Source organism: Pongo abelii, chromosome 8 (genome assembly GCF_028885655.2).
Source record: "Pongo abelii isolate AG06213 chromosome 8, NHGRI_mPonAbe1-v2.0_pri, whole genome shotgun sequence".
Taxonomy (NCBI): Eukaryota; Metazoa; Chordata; class Mammalia; order Primates; family Hominidae; genus Pongo; species Pongo abelii.
This window is the reverse complement of record NC_071993.2, coordinates 55,233,129-55,253,011: the sequence shown is the minus strand read 5'-3', so window position 1 is coordinate 55,253,011 and position 19,883 is coordinate 55,233,129. Positions and strand designations below refer to the sequence as shown.

The window sequence follows — 19,883 nt, the reverse complement described above, 5'->3', positions numbered from 1 at the left end:
TGTGGCTGCTTGGGGCTGAGAATTGGGAGAGGGGCTTGGCAAACTACTATACCCGGTCACACAGGCTGGGGGAAGACTTGCTACCCTGGAAAGGTTCTTGGACAGGTGGGCTTTTAGGGGAAGGGTTCAGGGAAACGTGGCCTTGGCAGGGCAAGAGGCCAGGAGGCTGCAGGGAGTCCCAGAGCCTCCAGGAAAAGACAAGACCACTCCTCCCTGCTGGCTGTGCTGTGTCCCAGCTTGGATGGGTTCGGGGCACATGGCATTCCAGCCCTCCACATCCCTGACCAGCCAGGTTGGAAGCTCTGCTCTCCTGAGGCAGAAATTTGCCTTCTCACACAGCCACGAGGCAGAGGGGGCAGTGGGGCCAGGATGGGAGTCACAGGCAGAGGTCCAGGTCAAACTTGGCCCCTGTCGTGTCTTAACTGAGTCACTTCCCCTCTCTGGGACTCGGCTTCTCCTCATCCACATGGTCCTGGTGATCCCAGTCCCTCTCTGCCCTTCCTGCATGAACAATGGGAAGAGGTCCAGCATAGTGAGAAGCTGAAGGGCTGCAGGGACCCCCCACAGGGGCCCAGAGTCTGTGGGTTGTGTGTATGTGATGGGGTCTCCCCTTCCTCTGTGCCATGTGCAGGGAACCAGATGGCGAGCCTGCAGGGACCTGAGAGGGAGGGATTCCCTGTGACCTCAGTAGCACCAATGCTGGGAGTGGCCATGCATGCCCCCAGGTCTCTTGGTGTCACTATCCACCCTCACCCTGCACCCCACCCACCCTGCAGGGATACATAGCATCATCAGAGCTCGCTCTGCGTTGTAACAACCCACACCAGGCATTCTGCGCACAGCTGCCCCAATGAAGGGTAACATCTGGAGCATGAAGCAACTGCTGGGTTGCTGATATTTGGGCTGCTAAGTAAACATTTTGATGACTGTCTTCATCCCTGACTTTCTATTGAGTGATTTGCAGAGTTGGGAGTCTCAGAATGTGAGATGTGATCTAGCAGCCCTTGGAGCTAAGATGCCAAGAAGCTGTTCCTGGGAAAAGCTGCCCCGGAGCAAGAAGACATGTGGAATGACCCAAAGGGGTAGCTTGGGACTCAGTGCCTTCTGCAGAAAAGCTGGGGCCTGCAGACAAAGAGTTGCTTTGAAAAAATTAAAGATTAAAATTCTTTCCCCATTTCTTGTCAGCCTCTGCAACTATTCTCATTTCCAGATTATAAACTCCAGGTGCAGAAACTGCCTGTTTGCCATCTCCGTAATGGGCCATGGCCCTCAGGCCTTGGAGCTGGGGAAGCCTCTAAACCAGATGATACAAAATAGAATAGTGGCTTCGCATGCATGGCCATAAATGATCTGTTTTCCTCTCCATGCAAAAGCCAGTGCCTCACTGCATGTCAGCCGATGCAAACACTCTTGCCCCTGTTTTCAGCAGAGTCTTGGCCTCAATCTGGAGCGCTCCAAAATAAATACATAAATAGCAAAGCCATTCTTGTTCCTAAAACATGTTCAGGGTGGGGCTAGTCCTTGCTTCCCTCTTCCCCATGGTTTCACATCAACAAGGAGACCTTAAAATCTAAAACCGAATTAAAAAGGGGAGAGAGACAGAGGTGATGTACTATGAACAGTGTTCACATCTACCTGCACAGCTGACACAGTCAGAAATACTGAGTACGGACAATAGCATCATCATTAGGAAAATGATGATTAAAACAAGATGCCAGGACACACCAATTAGTATGTCTTCAACAAGAAAACAAAACTTGATGATGGCAAGGGTGCAGAGCAACAACCACTCTCACCCTTGCTGGTGGGAATGCAAACGCGGCACTGCCACTTTGGAAGGAAGTTTGGCAGTTTCAGGGAAAGTTTAACATACCCCCAGGAATTCTGCCCCTAGCTATTCATCCTAGAGAAATGAAAACTTATGCTCCTACAAAAACCTATACATGAATGTTTCTAGAAGCTCTATTCATCACTGCCAAAACCTGGAAAAAACATAAATGCCCCTCACAGAATGAATGAATAAACAAACTCGGGTCCATCATACATCCATACAGCAGAATCCCTCTCCACAGTACAAAGGAACACACGGCTAACACCCACAGCACCCTGGCTGCATCTCAAAGGCCTCTGTCGGCTGACAGAAGCCAACCCCAAGAGGCTACCTACTGTCATATTCCACTTAGATGACATTTTGGAAAAGGCAAAATTGTTAAGGAGAGAAAATAAGATCAGTGGTTGCCGGGGACGGGGGATAAGGGGATGACTACAAAGGCAGGATGGAATTTTGCGGGGGTAGAAATGTCCTGTATCTTGAAAGTGGTCAAGGAGGAGTGTGTGGGCTTTGGAGTCAGCTGCACAGAACTTGCTATTTAGTAGCAGTTCTGAGCTATGGAGCTGCTCTGAGGCTCTTTTCAGCAACCATCAAATACTGCTAGTATTTGCTGCCTCATGCTGTGTTGCTGTGAAAAAAAAAATAGATGATACAGAGACGAAAATGCAGAGCCACTATGAAGTAAGCTTTCAGGACGAGGAGTTACTTGGTGGTGGTCACATGACTGTCTACATTTGTCCAAAGTGTGCACTAAAAAAAGTAAATTATTTTTATGTAAATTGTATTTCAGTAAACTTGACTTTAAGAAAACATGTACTGAGGTTGAAAGAGAACTAATGGAAAAGCCAGAGGTGGGGATTTTAGTCCCTTGGCTTCAGCTTTTATCCTGTACAGTAGGGATAGAAATCTCTATTTAATCAAAGTAGTGACTTCCCTCCCTGAGAGCTCACTTTATAGTAGCTCTGCATTTTTATCTCTGTATCATCTCTCTTTATCTCCACAGCAACACCCCACGAGGTGGTAAATAGTAGTATTTCACAGGTGCTGGAAAGAGCCTCAGAGTGGTTCCATAGCTTCCCACGGGGCCACCAGCCAAGTTCTGTGCATCTCACTCCAAAGTCCACACACTCCACCTTAACCACACTTCCTCTTTCCTCAGGATGCCACCGGCTGGGGACAGGTCAAGGCTCCTGTCCACAGAAACCACCCTCAGATAAGAACTCACTCAGGGCCCTTCCCTGGCCTCGGCCTCCACGTTGGTCAAGTGGGGAGACTGCCCTTTAAGTTCTCATCCACTTTTGCATCCAATTAAAAATAGTATGTTTATTATTGATTGTTACATCAAACCGGTTGAATTAATAGACAAGGTAGGTCAATTACAAAAAGTAAAAGTATACCCAAAAGAATTGAAAGTGGGGACACAAGCAGACACGTGTACATGCATGTTCCTAATAGCATTATTCCCAATGGCCAGAGGTGGAGACAAGCCAGTGTCCAATGACAGATGAATGTGTAATCAATGAAATGGAATATTATTCAACCTTCAAAAGGAAGACAATTCTGGCACATGCTACGACATGGATGAACCCTGAGAGAATTATACAAAGTGAACTAACCAGTCACAAAAGGACAAATTCTGTGTGATCCATTGATATGAGGTCCCTAGAGCAGTCAAATTCATAGAGCCAGAAAGGAGAATGGTGGTTCCCAGAGACTGGGGAGAGGGGTGCATGGGGAGTTAGTGTTTAATGGGCACAGAGTTTCAGTTTTGCAAGATGAAAAGGTAATGGAGCTGGATAGTGCTGATGGTTGTACAACAACGTGAATATACTCAATGCCACTGAACTATACATTTAAAAATGGTTATGATGGTGAATTTTATGTTACGTTACTTATAGATTGTGGTATGTACTATGATTATAAATTTATAAATAAAATCAATAGATAAATAGATAAAAGATAAAGGAAGAGGAAATAATTCATCCAGTTTAATGACCACGATAAAATCATAACGATAATAGCATCTATTGAGTGCTAGCTTCGCACTAGACCCCCTGCCAAGGGCTGTGCCCACCTAATGTGCTTTAATTATCCCAAAAGCCCATGTCACAGGAACTGTCATGACCCCACACACTCCCACCCCCAGGTGGAGATGAGATGGAGGCATGGTGCGTTTGCACAGCATCCTTGGGCATGCTCACGCAGCTGGTGTTCTCAGAAGTGAGAATTCCCTTCTGGGCCAAGGCTTCAGTAAACATTTGCCACACAATGGCATTGTATTGGAGGGATTATGGGAAGCCAATTACAGAAGCTCTGTGTTCCACACCTGGGTTAATTCCAGGCAGGGAGGAACACTATTGTAAACAAAGGGGACACAGATGAGACCCAGTGACAAGATCAGAGAAATCAGGAGATAGAAGTAGCTTGGAAGACATAAGACCCTGAGAATTTGCAGAAACTGGACAAGAGCATTGGAGCTCCTGCAGGATGTGGTAAAGGGCCCCCAAAGCACAGTCTATATAACGTACAAAGCAAAGGAGGGAAGTGTAGGTGAGGGGACTCGTGTCAGTGGAATGACAGCCTCCAGGCTTTCCTGTGGGCCCATGGGGAAAGAGCTGATTGAAGGACTAGTGCTCTGAGACTCCCTTTGGGAGGCTTCGCCTGCTGATGGCCAGCCTTGGGGTGGTGCTGGGAGGTGAAACTTCAGCCTAAAATCTGCCCTCCTAGAGAAACTGTTCTGAAAGCAGTGGTTCTAAAACTTCAGCATGCATCAGCATCACTTGAACAGATTGTTAAAACAAGATTTCTGAACCCCAGCCCCAGAGTTTACAAGTCAGTAAGTCTGGGGTGGTTCTCAGGAATTTGTACCTCTAAAGAGTTCCCAGGAGGTGCAGAGGCAGCTGGTTCAGGGACCACACCTAGAGGACCACCACCTGAGGAGAAGCCTTGGAGAGGGACTTTGGAAGCAGAAGAATCCTATCATCTAGATTTTACCTAGCATTACAGCAAGCCCTGATCACCCCTCACCCTCAGCCCAGACAGTGGACCAAGAGGACAAAAACAAAAAGCGCAGTGTGAGAGGCTAAAGTGTCTCAGGCAAAGCTGGAGTTTAGCCTTGTTGGGAGCTTAGTGTGTGGCAGGCCAGCTGCACTTTTGCACTTTCAGCCTGCATGATGACTCCAAGACGTGGACATTAGGGATACCATTTTCAGACGAGGAAACTGAGGCTGGGAGCAGGAGCCTGCAACTCACTGAGGTCCAGATCTGTCTGCCTCCAAAACCTCTCCACCACTCTCCCTCTGAGGTTGTCTAGCTCCTCCAAAACAGGAGCCCCTCCTCTCCCCACTCTCCACTGTGGGGAAAGTCCTTGCCCACATCAGTGATGTATTAACTGACAGCAGGAGCTCTGGTGTGTACGTGTGTGGGGTGTGAAGGGGACAGGAGGGACAGTGGATGTTACAATAGGTCCCTGTGCCTCTGTCCCTGCTGGCTCCAAAGTCCCCATGCTGCAAGCCCCAACACTGAAAGCTCTGAACACTGAGTGTGTGATCTGCTTCTCTGCCTGCTGTCTCAGAGTGGCTATGGCCAGGCCCCACCCTCTTCCCCATGGTCACCCTGAGAGCCCTGTCCATAGACATTCTGCTCCCTCCACCTCCCACTTCCCTCTCCTCACCTCCCAGACCTCACCTCCCACTGGGGCAAAAGCCAGGCGAGCGTGGCTGTCTGTGGAGGAGGAAATGGAGACGTGGCAGGGGCTGTGAGCCCTGCAGCATGTGCTTTCTGGGGCTGCACGGGCCGGCTAGGTCTATAGCGTGTTTCATGAGAGACCTCTGATGTCCTCCAGAGTTGCCAGCAGACTGATTTCGGACTCACGGCAACCTTTCCCTGAGTCTCCAGTCCACTCTGAAGATTTCAAACTTGCCAGCTGCCACAATTGTGTGAACCAGTACCTTAAAATAAATCTCTCTCTGCCTACACACATGCACACATCCTATTGTTCTGTTTCTCTGGAGAGCCTCAGCGGATAGAGCATGGCTGTCCTGGATAAAGCCCTTCACCCGCCAGACCTGTCCACATTTCCCATCAGCGTTTATTGAACCAGTACCACTTGGCATGCACAGCATTAAACTTTGCCTTCTTAGAAGCATGAGGTAAAGCAGGAGCCATATTTGGGGTTGTGGATTAACCCCACACCTTCAATCCGTCTCCCCCACTGAGAGCAAATTGAGCAAAGACTGAGCATGATACGGTTGACAGAGGGCCCCAAGAGAAAGAGGTCTTCAGTGTCACGCCAGAAGTTGGGTGAAGGCCTCTTGCCCCTCACTGCTCCTCCGAGAGGCCACTGCTGCTCAGAAAGAGCGTTTCATGGAAATCTTGGTCTGATCTGCACAGGCGAGGCCCACCCACTAGAAAGCTGGAACAGGACTGTCACAGGGGCCTTGTCACTGCCACAGCCACAAGCCTCGAGCTCTGGCACCCTTGGGGGCAGGAGAGTGACATCAGAGTGCTTCAAATGTGCAGGAGATTGGTGCAATCTCCCAGGCTAGAAGACAGACATCATGGGCAGGCAAAATTGGAACCTGGCATCAAGTCCTGCATTCCGGCTCCTGCTCCTCATGCCGTGAGCTGTGGAATCTCAGAAGTGACTCTCCACAGTGCCAATCCTCGTCTGAAAAAATGTGCTGCTGGGAGACACCACGAGATGGCCTGTCAAGAAGAAGGTCACAGGAGGGGCTCTGTAATGGACAACACATCCCCTCCTCGGAGGCTGTCTCAGAGCTGGGGCACAGGACTCTAGGAGAACAAATGTGCGTGGGGCCATCGAGGACAGGCACACCCGTGGGGATGGAAGGGCTACTCAGAGAAGGCCAGGCAGGAAGCAAGCTGGAGGCAGACATGCAGCAAACAGGCCAAGGTGACCTGGGGGCCGTGGGACAAGATGCCACCTGGAGTCATGTGGGACCAGGAAAGGGAGGCCAGCATGGTTAGACCTGGCATTCTGGGTAATGGGGAGACCCTGGAAGTACTAAGCAGGAAAATGGCCCAGGAAACACCATTCTAGAAAGGTTGTCCTGGCTGGCAGTAAACCAAGCCTGGAACAGGAAAGAGAAGAAGAAGAAAGAACAGCCAGGAGGTACAGGGCCATGATCACTCTGGTTAGAGGGATTGCCTTAGAAACAGAAAGAAGGCAGGACCCTGGAGATAACCCAATAAGATGTGCATCTGACTCGTGCATCTTTGTCAGATGCACACCTGCACATCAGATGCCTGGTGAGCTTGGAAACAGAGTAGCCATCACCCTCCCAGGCCACTCACCAGACCACCTTGGAGGCCGGGTTCCCCAACATTGTGACTTACTTCTGAGTGGCGCCATGTGTAAGTGTTGGCTACAAGGTCTAAGGTGATTGCAACACGTCCCCAGGTGAGGCCAGGGGCCAGGAAGACATGGGATTCTTAGCCTCCCAGAGCTCTGTGATGCCCAGAGATGTGGGTGGCTCATAGAACATCACAAAGCAGGTCAGGAAGGGAACTGGGAGCCCCTGCTAGGTCTCTACTGCTTCATGGCAGGGCCTGCTGTCCAGAGCCCCAACATTAGTTCCTAAGTTACCTGTGAGCTGGGTGAGACCTGAATGTTCCAGGCCCACCTCAAGTAGCTCCATGTATCTAGGAGTGGGCCTGTTAGCCTGGGCTGTGTGACAACCTCTGGCCTTGACTTGCTGGTAAGCACCCCACCACCCTGAACCTAGTCCCTCTGGCCAGCCTGGACCCCTCCTGAGCTCCAAGGTCAAGCCAACCCAGAGCAGCATCACATAGATCAGATTTAAATCCCAGCTCCACCTCTTCCTAACCTGTAACCTTAGCGACTCAGGCTCCTTCAACCTCAATGTCTCCAGCTGTAAAATGGGAACAACATTGTCCTTGCAACATTGCAGAAAGAATTAAGCAAGCCAACATATGTGAGAGGGTGTCCAGTACACGCTAGATGCCCACAGAGTGCGCTCTGCATGGCCTCTTCTGCATTCTGCACCTTGCTGCCTTGAAGCTCTTAAAATCTGCACTTCTCTGGGGAGCCTGAGCCCACATGGCCTTTGTAAGTGTGCTCTGGGGCCTCCATCCATCTTTGGGGTTCAGCCCCAAGGTCTGAGTCAGCTGCCCCAGTCCCAGCCTAGACCCTTCTTTTTGCCTTCATCACCTCCCCCTGGGCTGGCTGCTGAGTCTGTCCAATCTCGGGTCTCCTCACAAGGAGCTGGTTTGTTGGACGTCAGGACAGGGCCGTAGAGATGTGGGCCTGAGCATGGCCAGACAGGGCTGCATGTGAGGATTTGGCCCTGGCAAGGACACAATGTGGAGACACGAGCAGGAGGGCTGCCTCCAAGACCAAGCCTGTGTTGGGGGAATGCCACATCAGGGCCAAGTGGAGTCAGGGGCAGCCTTGCAGATAGCAGGTGGGAGAGCAAGGAGTGGGCCACTCAGGAGGTTCCCTGTGGGCCCTGCATGGCCAGCACCTCCTCAAGGGAGTGCCAGGAGCAGGCGCAACTGCTGTACTCACAGATAACTCCAGTAATCACCTCAGTGAGGCCCTAGGCCTCAGCAGTTAGCGAGTGTCCCCACTTCTTACCTGGGCCAAGGGCTGAGTGTGCCTGCAGGCAGAGAATGGCAGGGCCCAGGGCCCTATACCTGCTGCAAAGGACTCATGAGGAGACTGAGGCAATGCAGGTGTTTTTCAGAAGTTCAGGGGATCCCCTGAAGACTAAGACGGAGACTCCCATTGGAAGGAACTAGGCAGGTCAGCAAACCTTCCATGGCTATCAAAACTTCCTCTTTCTGATTCCAGTCCTCACTGGGCTCCTGGCCAGCACACACCTCTGTGGTTTTTGCAACAGCAGCGGAATACAGGAACTCACGGTGTCCTGCGGAAGGGGCTGGTTCTGTATCTCGGTATGTGTACCTACTTCCACATTGCCAAAAATGGCCAGGGAGCAGTTCCCCTGGCTGGACCCCTACAGTTTGGCTATGGTTGAGCTATCATGATGGGGACAAAGACATGAGTTGGAGACAGCACAGGTTACAAGAAGCCCCAGTCCCTGCGGAAAGGTGGTGAGCCTCTCTAACCTGGGAGCCGATCGGGGCTCAGTCTCCACTGAAATGTAAGAAAGTGTCCCCTTAGGTAAGAAAGGCCATGGAAGAGTGACCATCTACTAACAGAGACATCAATGTTCTCTACTCTTAGAAAACCTGTAAGGTAGGCATTACTATTCCCACTGTACAGATGGGTAAAGCGAGACTCAGAAAACAAGTAATTTATCTGACATCAAACAGCTGACAAACATCAGAATCAAGGTCAAACCCAGGTCCCCTCTTCCAGCACTCAAGGTTGGCTTCAGGCAGTGGTCAGTGGTGGTGGAATATGCCATGGTACTAGCTGAAGCCTGCAGTGTTGCAGGGAGTTCCTGGCTGGACTTGCATAGTTGTTGCTGACCCCCAGCCATAGGAGATCCAAGCCAGACCTGCTGTCTGCCCGCAGCTCACACAACAAGCTGGGAGGCCCAAAACAAGACTCTGTGGTTGCTCTGTTGCCCCAGAGAAAAGCAGATCCCTGGGAGCCTCAAGGATAAGGGTTCATTAGCCTTGGACAACGTGGACACTCCTTGGCCAGAATTCTCTCCACAGATACCAGCACACTCAGTGTCAGTTACTTGTCCTCCAGGCAAAGCCACTGGGGCTACTGCTCTACTTGGCATGTTCCATGTAGTGGGTCTCTGGATTATTAAACATGCAAGCAGCAGGATCACCCTCTGTCCACACCCTGGACTTCAAAGCTCAGGGGGAGCAGGGGGCCAGCAAGGAAGCAGATGCAGTGGGACAGTCATTGGGCAGGGTGGTGGTGGCTGTGGGGCAAGAGGAGGCTTATGGCCCAGCCTGGGGAGGGTGGAGAAGTCTGGGAGGGCTTCTTAGAACATATGGTGCCGGTGGTGGACACCGAAGAGTAAGGATGGACCCTGGCAGTAAGTGGACAGGCACCCCGGGAAGCGTGAGTGAGTGTCTGGCAAATGGCACAGGTGTCCAAGAAAAAGCAGGGACAAGGGCTCAGGGGTTGAGTGAGTGCGTGGTGAGAGGGCCCTGCAGAGAGCCCGGAGTGGCAAGCTGATGGACATGGACATGGTGCTTGTCTCACGGAGTGGTCCTGGGAATTACTGTGGGGCTCTCAGCAGAGAGTGACAGGAGCAGCTGGCAGCTTCCTGTCACTGGTAATTCTGCCACCAGGAGCTCACAGCCTCCTGGGAGAGGAGACAGGGAAAGGGATGCTCTAATACATGGGGGTGGAGGAGGCTAGGGGGTGGTGGAAGAGGTGTCACAGAAGCAGGGGCTTTGGAGAGGGAGTCTGAGGGAAGTAGAAATAAGCTACCCAATGGGCAGGTTAGAGGAAAGAGGAGGGAGAAACAAAGCCACAGGAGAGGCTGGGCTTAACTAGACCTGGCTTTGTTCAACTGGGAGGCATACGAGCAGGAACAGGGCAGAAAGTTTGGCCAGGGACTCCATTAGGAATGTCTCCAGACTCTGAGCAGCCCCCATCCGATTCCTCACCCTCCAAACTCCCAGAGAAGGAAAATGACGGGAACTTTGCAGGATCCTTTATATCTCACGTGCTAAGGTAAGAAAGATTTTGACACATTTCCAGATGGCTTGGTTTGGTCACACAATCATCCCATTTAGCTTATTAAATTTCAAGAATAATTTGGTCAGAATAAACACACAAAAATCACAAGTGAAGCTTTGAAACATATCCGGAAGTATGCATGCCTGGCTCCTCAGGAATTAAAGATCTCTTAGTTCTCTGGAATCATCAAAGCACAAAAAAGTGAGGGCACAAACCACCTACGTCACAGATAGAGTGACTCATTTTCTTGAGTTCCCTGTCCTCTCCTGTGCCAGGCCAACCTGGACCCAGAAAACTCTGCTTTTAGGTTAAAGAGAAAAAGAGACACTTTCAGATGCAACTTGGCTCCTGATGCTTTTCACCTAAGAGAAGAGCAAGAAAATATATTGCTAGCCACTGGAAGTAGGGGCTTCAGCCTCCAAGCTGAGTCTCTTTGCTTTTCTGTGACTCAGTTTCCCCACTTGTAACATGAAGCGTTTAGAATAGATGCTCCTTAAGGAGGTGTCTGCCAGTGAAGTTTGGCTGTTCAGATTCACCCAGGTTCACAAGCTTCAGATTTCTCCTCTGAGAGCTGAATATTTGTTTAACCAGAATGAGTCTCCCACAAGCTGGCAGACCTCTTAATGTACCAGGAATAATTTTCTTAATTATTCTACGTGCTGAAGGAGGTGGGAGGATGGCATCTGAATAGAACAGAAAGGGGTCGAGGGACCTGAGAATGCCACTTGCGTGGGTGACACAGGTCCTCTGGGCCTGCCCTCTATGAGGCTGGTAGCCCAGGGTGGGCCCGGCACCAACCCCTCTGCTTGTTCATCTGTCCCTTGGCTGCACCATGGCAAGTCTCTGCCTCCAGGCTCCCCTCCACCTCCCACCCACCCCACACTATCAGACTTTACAGCACAACTCCAGCACGTCTCTCCCCTGAGTAAACGTCCTCCGCAGCTCCCATGTTCTCTGGGAAACTTCCCAAGCTTATGGCCCTGATGATAGGACCTAACCCCCTCCTTGCCTAATTCCTCCCTGCACCCTCAGTGGGGTTAAGCTGAATCCACTGATCACTCACACCATAACCCCTCTGCCTTCGGTCAGGCCACCTCCTCTGCCTGGAAAGCTCCTCCTTCAGCACCACGGTCCAAACCTGCCACCTTCCAGACACAGCACATGGCTGCCCTCCTCAACACAAGCAACCCTGCCCCTCTCCACTTTCAAACTGCTCCCACTATTAGGCCATCCTGCCATTAGAAGGCAGCCATCACCAGCAGGCGACAGCCCCTTCCAGTTTTCAAGGCTGCATCAAGATATGATCTCAGTAATTACAGTGGAACAGTGAGGCAGACAGCGGGCAGCAGGGCTTTGATTGTCCCATGTACAGGAGAAAAGGGAAGTTTGGCAGTGAAAGCCCTTGGCTGGCACAGTCAGGCAGGCCGCACAAAGGTTGGCCTGCATTAATTCCCAAATCAATCATTTTCCCCAGTGCCTACTGCCTATAACAACTGTGGCTCCCATCCCGTTCCTCCTTAATGTCATTGTTATTCATGAATACACTCTCTTTCTCACTCTTATATTTCCTCAATTCAAAGTCTCTATCGATTATAAAATGCCACAGTCATTTAATTAAAGCACTTTGGGAGGGAAAATCATCACATTAAATACACACTTCAAAAATGAGATGATTCAGACACTTGCAATTGTGTGAGGAAGGAAGTGTTTCGTGGAACAAAGGCAGTCTTCCAGGGTGGTGATTGTGAGGATCCTGCCCACTGGCAGAGGTGTAGACTCACCTAGGGGCACTGTCCCTCCCTTCCGTCCCTGTCACTCCAACAAGGTAAAAGTGTCCTGGCCCACAGGCCCACAGGTGTGTGAGGCTAAAAGGAAATACAAGAATCTGTGATCTGACAGCAGAGCAGTGCCCTGGGCTTTTCCCCTTTTGAACATCTGGGCATTTGCCACCTTGATCTGCCTGGCCCTTTGATCGCCCTACACACCCCTCGAAGGCTGAGACCACGTGGAGCTGCTATGCATACATTGGACATGCAGGTTTGGTTCCTGGGTAGCTTAGGAGCCTGTGCCCTGAGGCTTGCACCCCCCATCCTGGGCTTCATCACCCTTTTAATTGCTACCCTCCTCCTTCTCCTAAAGAACAGGCATTCTCAGGGCAGAGACTGTGGGAACAAACAGCTGCAGGGGTGCTCGACCCTGCCTCTGTTATAGCATCTGCCACCCTGCAGCCTTCTGCACACAGGGCCACTCTCCGTGGATTCTGTCCACAGTTGATCAGTGGGTTCCTGGCAGCGTGTTTCAACATTGCTAATTGCTCACATGTTTTGGCCATCCTCCACACAATTTCTTTATGTGTACATACCTTTATCTTTGACTACATTTCTCTTTCTAGTTTGTGCTTATCCTTTTAAAAGCCGATATTAGAGCGCTACTGAGAAATTTTCTTATTACTACATGGAAAACACAAAAATCAACAAATATTTCTCTTTATGCCTACTAATTTTCACATCCAAGTGATGGCAGCAGCAGGCAGTCTGGTACGGCCACTGCCATCACGCCAGCCACTGCAGGGAGGGCAAGGGGAGGAGGCAGACAGCCCCCCAACTCCAGCAGCCCACTACCCTGGGGGCTGCCATGATGGAGCCAGGCCGGGTTGCCAGCCAGCCAGCAGGGGAGCAGCGTGACAGGAGAGCAGCATGGTCAGGCAGAGAGGGGTGCCAGTGTGGAGCTAGGGCCAGGCTTCGGGGCCAGGGTGGAAAGTTGGAGTGGTGCCCACTTCGGGGACCCAGCCAGTGGCACAGCCACAGCACCCACCCCACCAAGGGTGCTGGGCTCCTGCGCCTTGGGAGGAGGCTCTGCACAGGACACCCAGGGCAGTGTCTCAGAGTCTGCCACCCTAAGTCAGGGTGACCACCGAGCCTGCCACTTCCTACTTCCAGCCTGGGCCCTTGATTAGCTCTGCCCCAGTGGCTCCTGACAGCCTTGGCAACAGGGGGAGCTCCTGGTGATGTTGCCCCTGTCCCAAATTCTGGCCTGGACCCAGTGAGGTTCAGAAGTCCCTGCCTCAGGCTGTGATGAGGAGAAGGGGTTAAGGGCCACTTGCACTGGCCTTCAGGTGCCCCCTGGCATGAACAGCCCGGGCACCATGAAAGGCAGCAGGGGGCAGATAGGCTTCTCAGTGGAGTGGGGCAGGTTCCCGGTAAGGTCCCACCTTCAAGCCAAGGAGGGCCTGAAGGCTGGGGGCTGGGCTACCAGACCCACAAACCAGAGTGGGGACTTGTGTTGTCTTTTTCAGGCTGCTCATGGCCACCTATGGCCCAGTTGGCTCTCATTTCCTCCCCTCTGAGGTCCATAAAAACCCTGGGTTCAGCTAGAACACAGCAGAGGATGGAGAGGTGACTGGATGACCAGCTGCAGGGAGGAGCTACTCTCTGCTGAGAGCTGGGAAGATTATAGGGGGATCAGCTGCAGAGAAGAGCTACCTTCTCCAGGGCCTCCTCTCTGTTGAGAGCTGCAGATGTAGGGACAACCAGCTGTGGAGAGGACATACCCCCTCTGCTGAGAGCTGAGTGCTCATCAGGACAACCTGCCTATAGAGAGAAGCTACCCACTGGGTCTCCTCTTAGCTGTTCTAACACTTAAAGCTCCTCTTCATCTTGCTCACCCTCCCCATGACTGCATCCCTCATTCTTACTGGATGCAGGACAAGAACTCAGGCAAAGGTGCCACTGGCCACAGAAGCTTCTGGCCAGAAAGGCAACACCCCAAACATCCCATATCACAAGTATATTTTGCTTGTAATTAATGTGAAAATGATTTAATTACATTAATCATCCATCATATCATAAATATGTTCTGCATTGCCCTTTTCCTTAAAGTATCAGACCTAGTGACCATGGAGCATCCTCTTGATGGATCCCCCATAATTGACTCTCACTCTGTAATAACTGGATGCTCAGATTGTCTCCGCTGCTGTCATGGGCAATGCTGAGGGGAAGGATCCCTGCTGCAATGATTTTGTTTCCTATGAATTCTCAAAAGAAGAATTAATCATTCAGCCAAAAGGGAAGAACCATTGTCATACTCCTGCCAAATATTCACTATTCCTCTCTAGAAGTGTAGCTTATTCAGCCCTTTAGTGGTAGTGTGGTCTAATGCAAGTGCACAGGCTTTAAAATCAGGTGGAACTAGGATCAAATCCCAGCTCAGCCACTCACTATTCAAGGGCAAAGAACCTTACATCTCTGAGTCTCCATTTTCTCATCTGTAAAAACGGGAATAATGAAACTTATCTCATCTTGAGGATTAAGTGAGTTTGCAAGTACAAGTCCCTGGTTTATTTAAGTACTAAATGCATTATTGTTAGCTTGTATATTTTCTTTCTCCTTGGAATTATTTGGTTCAAGTGGCTTTTCACTTCTCTTACTTCTCATCCATCTCAAACTCTGTTCCCATGAAAGCCTCTGGCCATAAAACAAGAAGTATCATTCCTCTAAAGGCTGCTGTCCAATAGAAATATTAGAAATAGAAAGCCAGGCACAAATTCCAGCCACATGTGTAATTTCAAATTTTCTGGTAGACACATTTTAAAAATAAAAATAAATAGGTTAAATTAATGTTTAAAGTATATTTCGCTTAACCCAATATATCCAAAATATTTTCACTATGTAATCAATATTTTTAGGTACTGAGGTATTTTATAATTTTTTGTTGTTAGTCTGTAACATCTTTAAAATCTGGTGTGTATTTCACACTTACAGTGCCTCTCAATTCACATGGGCTACATTTCAAGTATGGCTAGTGGCTTCTGTATTGGATAACAAAGGTCTAGACTTTGATATTTAAGTTTTTAAGGAGTGCAGATACCTCAAAGGGGACTGGCAGCCAAGGGTTTAGGAGATATCATCTATCTGCATTTTGATGGTTTATAGCACTTGGAGGGAGATTACAAATGGAAGCCCTTAATTGTAAATAAAATGGGTAGCAGCTCTAAGGTGTGGCTCTAGGAACTCTGAGAAGTTCATTTTCCTTACCCTCCTACACAATATATCTTCCTTCTTTCTGCCAGTTGGTCAAGCTGCCTTGCTTGTCTACCATGAAGGTCACTGGTGGGGGGGGGGGGGGCGCGGTGAAGGGTGCCAAGCCTTCATTTCTTCACATATTGTCTAACAGGCATCTCCACCTTTGTATGACCAAACTCATATTTCTGAATCACCACCACCTTCCAAATCTGCTTCTACTGCCCTCAAGCCAGCTCAGTAGGTGACAATCTCATTCTTCCTGTTACTCTGGAGTCATCTTTAGCTTCTCTCTTTTTCCCATGCTCTATACCTAAAATGTCATCAAATCCTACCCTCAAAAATATCTAGAACCTGACCACTGTGACCACCTCTCATTATCTCAACTATTATCACTTTGGGACAAGCCACCACCACTTCTAGCCTGGGTTATTGCAAAAGCCTCTGAACTGATAGTCTTGCTTCTTCCTTTGGTCTCCTACAATCTACACATGACACCCAAAATGATTCTTGTTTAAAATGCTTGCATTTTGAACAAGAATCAGTCCAAATAGCAACAGTCCAAAACTGTATTTTAATGACAATTTACACAATATAAAAATATAAACCACTTAGGGATATGTCTAGTCAAAATATGCACTACTGCTATAAAGAAAATAATAACATTGTATTTAAATACTTTAGAGAAGACCTAAATAAATGGAGAGACAGACCATGTTTATGAATTGGAAAAGTCATTTTCATAAAGATATCACTTCTTTCCAAATTATATTTCCAGTCAAATCTGAACATAGTTTTTTTTTCTGTTGAAAGCCAATTCTGAAATTTATATGAATGAGTAAAATACCAAGAATTCTCAAGACAGGATGGAAGAAGAAAAGAATGGGGAGGCTCTTTCCAGATATCGAAATTTATTATAAACCTGTGGTTAACAATGTTGTCTAGCATTGGCAAAGGGTTAGACAAATTGACAGACTAGAGAACCAGGAAAGACCCCCATGCACATGACAACTCAACTCACAACAGAGCTATCATGGATCAGTGACTAAAAAATGGCCTATTAGGCCGGGTGTGGTGGCTCATGCCTGTAATCCCAGCACTTTGGGAGGCCGAGGTGGGTGGATCACCTGAGGTCAGGAGTTCAAGACCAGCCTGACCAACACAGTGAAACCCCATCCCTACTAAAAAATCCAAAAATTAGCCAGGTGTGGTGGCGCACGCCAGTAGTCCCAGCTACTGGGGAGGCTGAGGCAGAGGAATCGCTTGAAGCTGGGAGGTGGAGGTTGCAGTGAGCTGAGATCACACCACTGCACTCCAGCCTGGGTGACAGAGCAAATCTGTCTCCAAAAAAAAAAAAAAAAATTAGCCAGGTGTGATGGCGTGTACCTGTAATCTCACCTACTAGGGAGGCTGAGGCAGGATAATTGCTTGAACCTGGGAGGTGGAGGTTGCAGTGAGCCAAGGTCATGCCATTGCACTCCAGCCTGGGTGACAGAGCAAGACTCCATCTCAAAAAAAAAAAAAAAAAGAATGGCCTATTAAATAAATGGTACCAAGACTCTTGGTTATCCATATGGGAAAAGCAGAATAAAATAAAGTTTCTTCCCACCTCACGCCATACACAAAAGCCATTTCCAGGCAGACTAGAGACTTAAGTGTAAAAAGTAATATTATAACATTTTTTGAAAATAATATGAGAATAATTTTACAATGTTATAGTGGAGAATTTCTTAGATAACACATAACAAGTATAAATCATAAAGCGACAGATGGATAAACTTGTTTGAAACTAAGAAATTCAGTCATTAATAAAATCCACAGGAATATAAGGAGACAAGGCACCAACCAATGAAAAATATTTGTTATATATATAAATGACAAAAAATAGTACCCAGAATATGTATTGAATTATGGCAAATCAATAGGATAAAAGACAGGTAACTCCATGAGAAATGGCCAAAAAATGTGAACAGGAAAAGGGACCCCAAATGGCCAATAAACATATGAAAAAGATGCCCAACCTTAGTAATTTGGTAAATGCAAATTAAAAACATGCTAAGATAGCTTTTCATTTCTACCAGATTGGCAGAAATACAGTACCTGACAATATCAAATATTGATGAAGATGTGGAGCAACAGAAACTTTGGTGCATTGCTGAGGGGTGAGTAAAATGAGGCAAAAACTTTGGAAAATAATGTGGTGACATCCTTTAAGGCTGAAGATATGTATAACCTGTGACCCACCAATTCTATTTCTAGAGTATATACCCAAGATAAATTCTTGCACACACGCCCCAAGATGCATGTACAAAAATAGTTCTAGCGGCACTGCTTATAATAGGAAAAAAAAACTCTTGAAATACCTCAAATGCCCATCAACAGCATCTCAGATAAATATATTGAGGTACACTCATCTAATAGAATACTATACTGCAGAAAACTTTAATTATCTACAGGTACATGCAAAAATATGAAGAAATTTCAGAAACAAACTTTTGAACCAATTAGGCAAATTTTAAAAGAATATTTAATTCCATGTTTACAGAGTTCAACAACTTGCAATCATACATATATAGTGATTTAAATATGGGATGTAAAATTAGAAAAAAAAAGCAAGGGAACAATAAACCCAAAATTCTGGACTGTTGCTGCTTCTGAAGAGGGAGGGTGAAAGATGGGCCTGAAGAGGACTTCAAAGATGATGCTGATCTTTAAAAAAATCTAAGGGGTCAGCACACAGGGTTTATGCTATTTTTATTACTTCTATTTTATTATGGTCTTTCTAAATTTTCTTTTCTTTCTTTCTTTCTTTTTTTTTTTTTTTTTGGAGATGGAGTTTCATCATGTTGTCCAGACTGGTCTTGAACTCCTGACCTCAGGTGATCCGCCCCTCTCGGCCTCCCAAAGTGCTGAGATTATAGGCGTGAGCCACTGCTCCTGGCCGAAATTTTCTGTTCTTTCAACACAGAAAATCTTCCCAAGTTCATGGAAGAATAGCCTAGGTGCTCAGGATAGACAGACAGGAAGGGCCTCCCTGACCTGACCCTGTTCCCTACTTCTCTGGCCAGAACCCCAGGCATGCCCCTTACCTGGCTCTGCCACACCAACCTCCACCAGGTCTCCTCCTCCAGACCCTTATCAAGAACACTTCTCAGAAACCCACAGGACTCGGCCTCCCTCACAGGTGCCCTCTCAGAAAACTAGAGCCATCCCCACCCTCCCAAGACCCCCACCCTACCTGCTGCTCTCCCACCCGCTGAGCACCATAGACACCTGTCCGCTTTGACCAGAGCTTGGCAGGGAGTGGTTTCTCAATACCTATTTGTTAAATAACTAAATGAATGACTATACATAAACTCATATTAAAATTAGTGTGCTCTGTTGAAAGGGTAATGCATAGAGCCCTTAGTTATCAAACCAGCTCCCCCTCACTTTAGATGGGTTGGGACAAAGGATCAGTTTAGTGTTCTAGAAGTTTCATTTCAGGGGAAAAGAAGAATCAGTCCTTACTGAGCAGGTGGCCCTGCTTAGGCAGAAAATGCAGGCGTTTCAATGGTTTGCTGTAATAATTCAGATGAGGGAAGTGAGCCCAGGGAGGCACCTACTTACCAGAACCCAGTGGAGTAATGGCAGGGCCAGGATAGACCAGCTCCCTCTGAGGCCCGTTGGAAATGGCCCTCCGACTCTGCACTCCTCAGAGGCCTATGCAGGAGCTTGGAGGGCGAGCCTCACTGTCCTGTCGGCCTGCACTCTCCACCCACTTGACAACCAGGAAAGCCCGTGTCAGCTCTTCCCAGGGTTCCCTTCATAGCAGGACCCTGAGAAAGGACTTGACCTGCCGTCGGAGGTCGAGGAGTGCTGCTGGAGCCCAGTCTGACTCCCAAACTTCAGCGGTGACACACACTCCGGCAGACCCAGGCCCTGGAGTGGCCCTGACCACAGGGGCCGCCCACGCCACACACACTTCCTGCTCCCCAGCTCACCTCCTCTCCCACATTCACAAACCCAAACCAGGCACTGGGTCACATGTGCCCTATACTCAGCCTCCCAGGAGGCAGCCAGTAGGCCCCAAGCTGACAGGCGGCGCCCATATGCCCACCTCTAGGCTGGCCTGGCTGGGCCAAGAGCAAGGTGGCCTACCTGGAGGGGTGGCCGTCAGCGCCTGCAGACATCAGATGGCATGGGCCCCCTCATCCCCAGCCGCAGCTCCTCAGACTCGGGGGAAGAGGACCCGGCCCCGCATCGTCAGTCTTCAGTGCCGTTTCACTCTGAATCACTCACGCTGGGTCTCTGCTCATTTCCTGGAGAAAGCAGAAGTGGAGAGCCAGCAGATGCCTGACTCTGCCCACTCTCCAGCCGACCACGGAGCTGCTGG

At 48.9% G+C, this 19,883-nt stretch overlaps 1 protein-coding gene across 1 annotated transcript in view; it reads right to left on the bottom strand.

Moving 5' to 3' along the window:
- Window positions 1–19,402, bottom strand: part of WDFY4 (WDFY family member 4) — a 303,041-nt gene extending 283,639 nt beyond the window's left edge. Inside the window, exon 1 of the mRNA XM_024254223.3 lies at window positions 19,118–19,402. The gene's annotated coding sequence lies outside the window, so the exon portion shown is untranslated. The remainder of the gene's footprint in view (window positions 1–19,117) is intronic.
- Between the last annotated feature and the right edge of the window lie 481 nt (window positions 19,403–19,883).